We start from the raw sequence: 7,500 nt of genomic DNA on the forward strand, positions 1-7,500 counted from the left end.
ATAGTGAAGTGATCCCAGCATATTAAACCAGTAATCCTCACAGACTCACTTTGTATTTTGTAGTGTTATCGACGTCGTTGTATGACCGGATTTGGATGAAAGTGATAAGGACTGCAAGGCAAATTTATTGGTAAATGGGTAAACAGATGAATAATAAGAAAATAAGATTTAGAATGAGTGATATGTAAATGTACGCAAACGCAAAGCTAGATCGATGGATTGACGCATGAATATGTTGATTAATCCTTAATAACTATTGACTAGGAACTGCATAACACAGAAATATCCAAATAATCAAAATCATTTTCAGGCTTCCGAACATTACATTTCATGAATAACATCAACGCATATCTTTTTTTTTTTTTTTTCACTGATTTAATCATCATATTTTCACCAGATTTCATCATGCATGAATTTCCACTGTCAACAGAGAACCATAATTTGTGCAATAATCATGCAGATGCCAGTTATAGGGATAGTTATCCATTATTGGTAGTCAAGAGCTCCAGTCGTCTTAGTGATTGAAGGAGATTGATAGGTATCAAATAAATTAGCTTTTTGATAATGATGATTACGATGATAATTATTATTATCATTATCACTACTAATTTACGTGTTATTACTATTATTATTACCAACATCATTATCATAATAACTATCATTATCATTACTTTTATTATTATTATCATTATTATTATTATTAGTATCAGTATTAGTATTAGTACTTGTATTAATATTAGTATTAGTATTATTATTAGTGTTAGTATTAGTATTAGTATTAGTATTTGTATCAATATTAGTATTGGTATTATTATTAGTGTTAGTATTAGTATCAATATTAATATTAGTATTAGTAGTAAAATTAGTATTATTACTATTATTAGTATTATTACTATTATCATTGTTATAGTTATAATTATCATCATTAATACTACTATTATTAATAAATTACCATCAATATCATTAATGTCATGATCATTATTGTTATCATCGTCGTCATCATCCTCATCATTATCATCATTATCATTATCATTTTCTTCATTACTCGATTTATTATTATTATCATTATCATCAGTATCATTATTATTATTATTATTATTATTATTATCATTATCATTATTATCATTATCATCAGTATCATTATTATCATCATCATTATTATTATCATTGTTATTACTATTATTGTTATTACTATTATTACTATTATTGTAATTATTATTATTACTTTTATTATTATTATTATTATTATTATTATTATTATTAATTCATCATTATCATGAATATTATTACTATTACTATTACTGACATTAATTCTATCATTCTTACTTTTATCATCATCATAATCATTATTATTATTATTAGTAGTAGTAGTAGTATCAATATCATTATTATTATCATTATTACCAGTACCATTACTATTATTATTTTTATCATTATAAATATTACTATTCGTATCACTACCATTAATGTTTTTGTTTTTTTTATAATCACCGTCATTTCTATTATTTTCTGTTTTTGTTAATACCGATTTTATTACTATGCTCATTGTCCTTATTTTCTTACTATTATAATTATTATTTTTATAACTGTTACTATTACCATCATCTGGATTATTATCACTATAATAATAATAATCATTATTTTACTACAATTATTATTATCATTACTACTACTACTACTACTACTATTATTGTTATTATTATTATTATTATTATTATCATAATTATTAGTACTATTATTATTATTATCATTATCATTATTAATCAATTATTATTATCACTTTTATTATCACTATTATTATTGCTATTATTATCATTATTGAAATCATAATTATTACTTTTATTATGATCATTATCATTATCATTGTTTTTACTATCGTTTTTATTATTTATTTTTTTTATTATCTTTATCTTTACCATTATCTATCATCAGTATTATTATGATATAGTTTCTATCATTATCAATACTTTCACTATCATTATCTTTACTAATGTTACTGTTATCCTTATTATTACAATTATTGTTATTATCATTATCATTATTATCATTGTTATTATCATTACCATTATTATCATTATTATTATTTATATCATTGTAATTACTGGAAGTAGCAGTAGAAGTATTAATTTTTGACGTAGTAATATTATTATTTTTGTTATTATTATCATTATTATAGTTATCATTATTGTTATCATTATATTGTTATTATCATTATTATTATTATCACTATTATTATTATAATTATTACTATCATTAATTTCATTATTATCATATCATTATTTTATCATTATTTTTATTATTGTTGTTGTTATTTGTTATTATCATTGTTATTATTGTTATCCCCATCACTATTATCATTACAATCGTTGTTAGTATTATTATCCCTATCCAGGTATAAGGTGCAATACAAAAATCAAATACATTTGAAAACATAATTCAAAACAAATAGATAAAAAAAAGAAGAGAGAGAGAGAAAATGATAAAACCCACGCAAGTCCTGCGTTCCGCTGGGCACTTCGCGGCGCTACGAAGCGCACAATTTCAACGGAATGGCCCCGAAGCGCGAAACGGTACTTTTAGTGTTGCGCACAAACGCTACGCTCCCGGGAGGTGGTGTGCTTAACAGGCGACGCGTGCATTAAACACAGTTAATATAGAAAGCCAAGGAACATTTTTCGGTATGGATTCTGTCATACGAGCTTTTAAGATCATTTGAAACCAAGTGGATACTTCTTGACTGGCATTTGATTACTTGTTCAGCTAAGCAAAGGATGATAAATGTGAAAGAAAAAAACAAACATGTTAGAGCATGATTCCTGACTATGAATGGAAAATATGATATGTAAAAATAAAATAAAAAATGACTTTTATAAATACTAGCATAAATAAAAGCCATTGTAAATATTCTGTATTTTCCAACGGAACGCGAGGCTGCGATAATTCCTATGCTGAAATAATTCAGAGATGCTATGGTCTCTTCAGTATTCAGATTTGAGGTTAAAAGGCTGTCTGAGACACTTAATAGCTTTCACTAAATTTCTCCCCACTGTTGTACACCCTTACTTTTGGATATTTGACTTATTTCTAATACAGGATTTGGTGTGAACAGGTCTACTTTAAATAGAATGTTTATAGAATGTTATTCATGTTTGGCATCATATATGACGATCCTGAAACTTGATCGCTTTGGAAGAAACCTGATATTATAGAATTTAGGTGTAGCAGGCACATAATGTAAGAGTTTAACATTCTATATTTACTGATGTTTAGAATCGACGAGGAAGACATTATATAAGAGAGCAAGTTCTAGGAAGAAGACTTAACAATTATTGGCAGCAAGTCCGCCACGTAATTTGCAACTCCTCAAGTTTCGGATCATTCAAATTCCACAATTGGCATCTGTAGAGATATAAACACTATCTATTAAATGACTGCTAAGATGTGGCGGAGAATTTATTACGTATCACATTTGTTCTTACTTTCATATCTCTGATAATACACTGAAGATTTACCAAAACACCGTGACATTGTATCGAATGCCCAAAAGTTTTTCATATTTATCAATGTTCTTAGGTCGTTCAAACATGTATATTTTCACATTATTTTTGTAAAAGTGATTGAGGTTTGTAGGTGCAAATAGTAGACATTTACCAGTATTACAGTTCATGCTAAATTTATTTGCATACGAGTCCCGTCATTATTATTATTGTTATCACTATTTCATGCTATTGACATTATTATCATCATCATCCTAATCATCATCATCATCATCATCATCATCATCATCATCATCATCATCATCATCATCATCCTCATCATCATCATCATCATCATCATCATCATCATCAATCATCATCATAATTATCATTATCATTATTGTTTTTATTAATAAGAATGTTATTATTGTTACTACTGTTATTATTATTGATACTAGTATTAGTAGTATCATTATTATAATTATTATTATCATTATTAATGTTATTATTATAGTAATTTTCACCATTATTATTGATTGCACCATCATTATTGTTACTGTTATTATTCTTGTTGTTATTATTATTGCTATTATTACTATTATTGTTATTATCATCATTTCATCATTATTGTTATTAATATCATTATTATTATTATTATCATTATTGTCATTATCATTAACATCTTTATTTGTAGTAGTAGTATTTTATTGTCATTATTACTTATCTATTGTTATCATTACTACTAATGGTGATATTATTATTATTTTTATTATTCTTACTGTTTTAATCATTGTTGTTGTTATCGTTATCACTATTATTATTATAAATATAATTATAATTATTATCATTATTATTATCGTTATCAAAAGTACCATCATTGCTATCTTTAACATTATTATTATTGCTATTATCATTATTATTTATTATTATTATTATTATTATTATTATTTTTATCATTATCATTATTATTATCATTATCATAATCCTTATTATCATTATTATCATTATCATCATTATCATAATCCTTATTATCATCATTATTATTATTATCATTATTATCATCATTATCAGCAACAGCAGCAGCAACATTATCATTATTGTATTCGTTATTATTATCCTTGGTATTAGCATAATCATTATTGTTATTATAATTGTCATTATTATGATCTTTATTGGGTAGTACTATAATTGTTACTACCATGATCATTATTATTATTATTATTGTCATTAATATATAATTTTCATTATTATTGGCCCTATTATTGTTATCATTTTTGTCATCATCATTATTATCATTGTTGTTATCATTATTATTATTATTACTATTAGAAGTAGTAGTAGTAGTAGTAGTAGTAGTAGTATCATATCATTATTTTCATTATCTTATAAATTTTGTTACTACTGATATTTTTATCATTATCATTATGATCATTATTTTTATTATTATTACTATTACTATCACTGCTATTATTATTGTTATTATCATTATTATTGTTATTATTATCATCATCATTATTATTATTATTACTATATCATTATTACCATCATTATTAGTATTACCATTGTCATCATAAATTATCAATATTATTATTATCATTACCGTTGCCATTATCATTACTGTTATCATTATCAGTATCAATATTATTATGATTATTGTTATTGTCATCATTATTGTTGTTTTTTATTATCATTATCATTATGATCATCATCATTGTTATTATCATTATTTTCATTGTTATTATTATTATTATTATTATTATTATTATTATTATTATTATTATTATTATTATGTTATTATTACTTATCTTCTATTTTTATTATTATCATCATTATTGTTATTATTATCTTTTCATCATCACAATCATCATCGCATTGTTGTTGTTTTGTTTTTATTATCGTTGTAAAAATAATGACATCAAAATCAATAATGGTAATGGTATTAACGGCAGGAAATGATTGTAGCAATGAATGTACAACAATGATAACAATCACGACAGTAATTCAGAGGATAGACTGCTCGTAAAAGGTGAAATAGTATAAAACATAGGAACAAGATAAAGATGCACCAGTTTTTCATATCTCTTTCTCTCTTATTCTCACAGTATCTGTCTCTCACAAATTCAGATAATACAAAGACAATGTCACATCCCTTCAACGTTTCTCATTATTTTACAGCGATTACATAAGCCTGTCATTTTGTGTCATCGGCCTCATTGTCAATAGAACCTTGAAGTCATCCACGTACACTCATAGGTTAAGTTTAGCTCTGTCACAAAAGATAACAAGGCCTATAGCAATCCACGTAATTACTTTCCCATATCCTCAATGAGTAACTTTCTCCCGCACAACACAAGTTTGATCTCTATTGTCAAGCTCGTTTCTCAGACTCATTGGCCCGTGATGGCGACTCTTCGATAAACTTTCGCTTGTTGGTCTTCCCTTTTTTTGTCTTCCTTCCTTCCTTTTTTTTCTTCCATGTCCTTTATTTTCTTCTTTTTGACGTTGTTAGGAGGGTTGAATCCCTGTGTCTGACAATAGTTGTGGTCGGTATTTCGGGCGAGGCTAGTTTAGACATGGGGAATGGCCTTCTGTTTTGTCTTTTACGTCCATATAAATTTGCCGTGGCTGTCAATTTGTTTTTGTGTTTATATGTTCCTATGGGCGTATGTTACTTCCTGTGTTTGTTAGTGTGTTAGTGTGTAAGAGCACCTGACCGCATTTCCTTGTTATTCTCTTGTCTTGAATTATTTTCACTCTGCTACATCCCCGTGCAATCTGTGCTGGCGGTAAGCTGAGTTTGTTTACTTCCTCGCAGGATTTCTGCCTTCAGCCACTGGCTCACTGCCATAGTCATTAGTAGGGATCTGTTTTATCGTCTCATGATAAATTTGCAGTCATGAACAATTTCATTTTTATTAGGACACTGCAGTTATCATTTCTATGGAATGGATTTTTTCAACAGTCCATTACGGTAGGAGTGGAAATCATGAGTATAAATGATAAAAACTGTCATTTTTTCTATCATTATTTTTTAAACAATGTATACACACAAACACCCACACACACAAACATGTGTGTGTGTGTGTGTGTGTGTGTGTGTGTGTGTGTGTGTGTGTGTGTATGTGCATGTGCATGTGCATGTGCATGTGCATGTGCATGTGCATGTGCATGTGCATGTGCATGTGCATGTGCATGTGCATGTGTATGTGTATGTGTGTGTGTTGGTTTATTATTATTAATATAATAATAATGATTATAATAATAATAATCGGTTAATTGAATCCCATGCAGCCACGGGCTGAAAATATACATAGAAAAACAGATAAAGAGACAAACAATATATACATACACACTTATAAACAACAAAAGAAGCTGGAGAAACAAAATAACAAAAGTGCAAGGACAGGTAAGCTAGGAGTGTTGGGCTAGTAATTGTGGACAAGTGTTCGTAGAAGAGGTGTGGCGGGCGGCCCATTGACTAGTGCTCGACTAGAGTGGGTATTGTACTCCGGTGGTAGTGGTCAGTGCGGACCCTGATGGGCACCAGTTTGTTGGCGGCGCGTAGAGCCCCGGGAGGCGGCGGCCCGTCGGGGGGAAGCAAGTCGCGTGGATGGCACAGCAGCTTCAGGCCAAACTGCTGTAGTAAGGTGGTGTAGTGAGTGGCGAGGAATGTGAGGCCTAGGGCAGTCAAGGCGCTGTCATAAGCAGGGCCAGGAATAATCTTTTTGTGCACTCTCGAGTTGTAGCACATGGGTGGCGGTGAGGGAGGGGGACTAGGAGGCGTAGGTCAATTTGGGCAGGTTGAATAACCTGTAGATATTTTGGAAGTGGGATACCAAGGGACTTGAGGCGACACAGCATGTGAAGCTTGTACGAGGCAGACCTCACGATGTCTCTGACGTGCTGCGTCCAGGAGAACTTCTCGTCGATGGTGAAGCCAAGTAGCTTGTTGGAACAGACTAGGTCGAGTGGATGGATGTCCAACGTTAGGATGGGCGTGGGGGCGGGTATGGTGGAGAAGTCG

This window comes from Penaeus chinensis, chromosome 11 (assembly GCF_019202785.1).
Source record: "Penaeus chinensis breed Huanghai No. 1 chromosome 11, ASM1920278v2, whole genome shotgun sequence".
In the NCBI taxonomy this organism is placed as follows: Eukaryota; Metazoa; Arthropoda; class Malacostraca; order Decapoda; family Penaeidae; genus Penaeus; species Penaeus chinensis.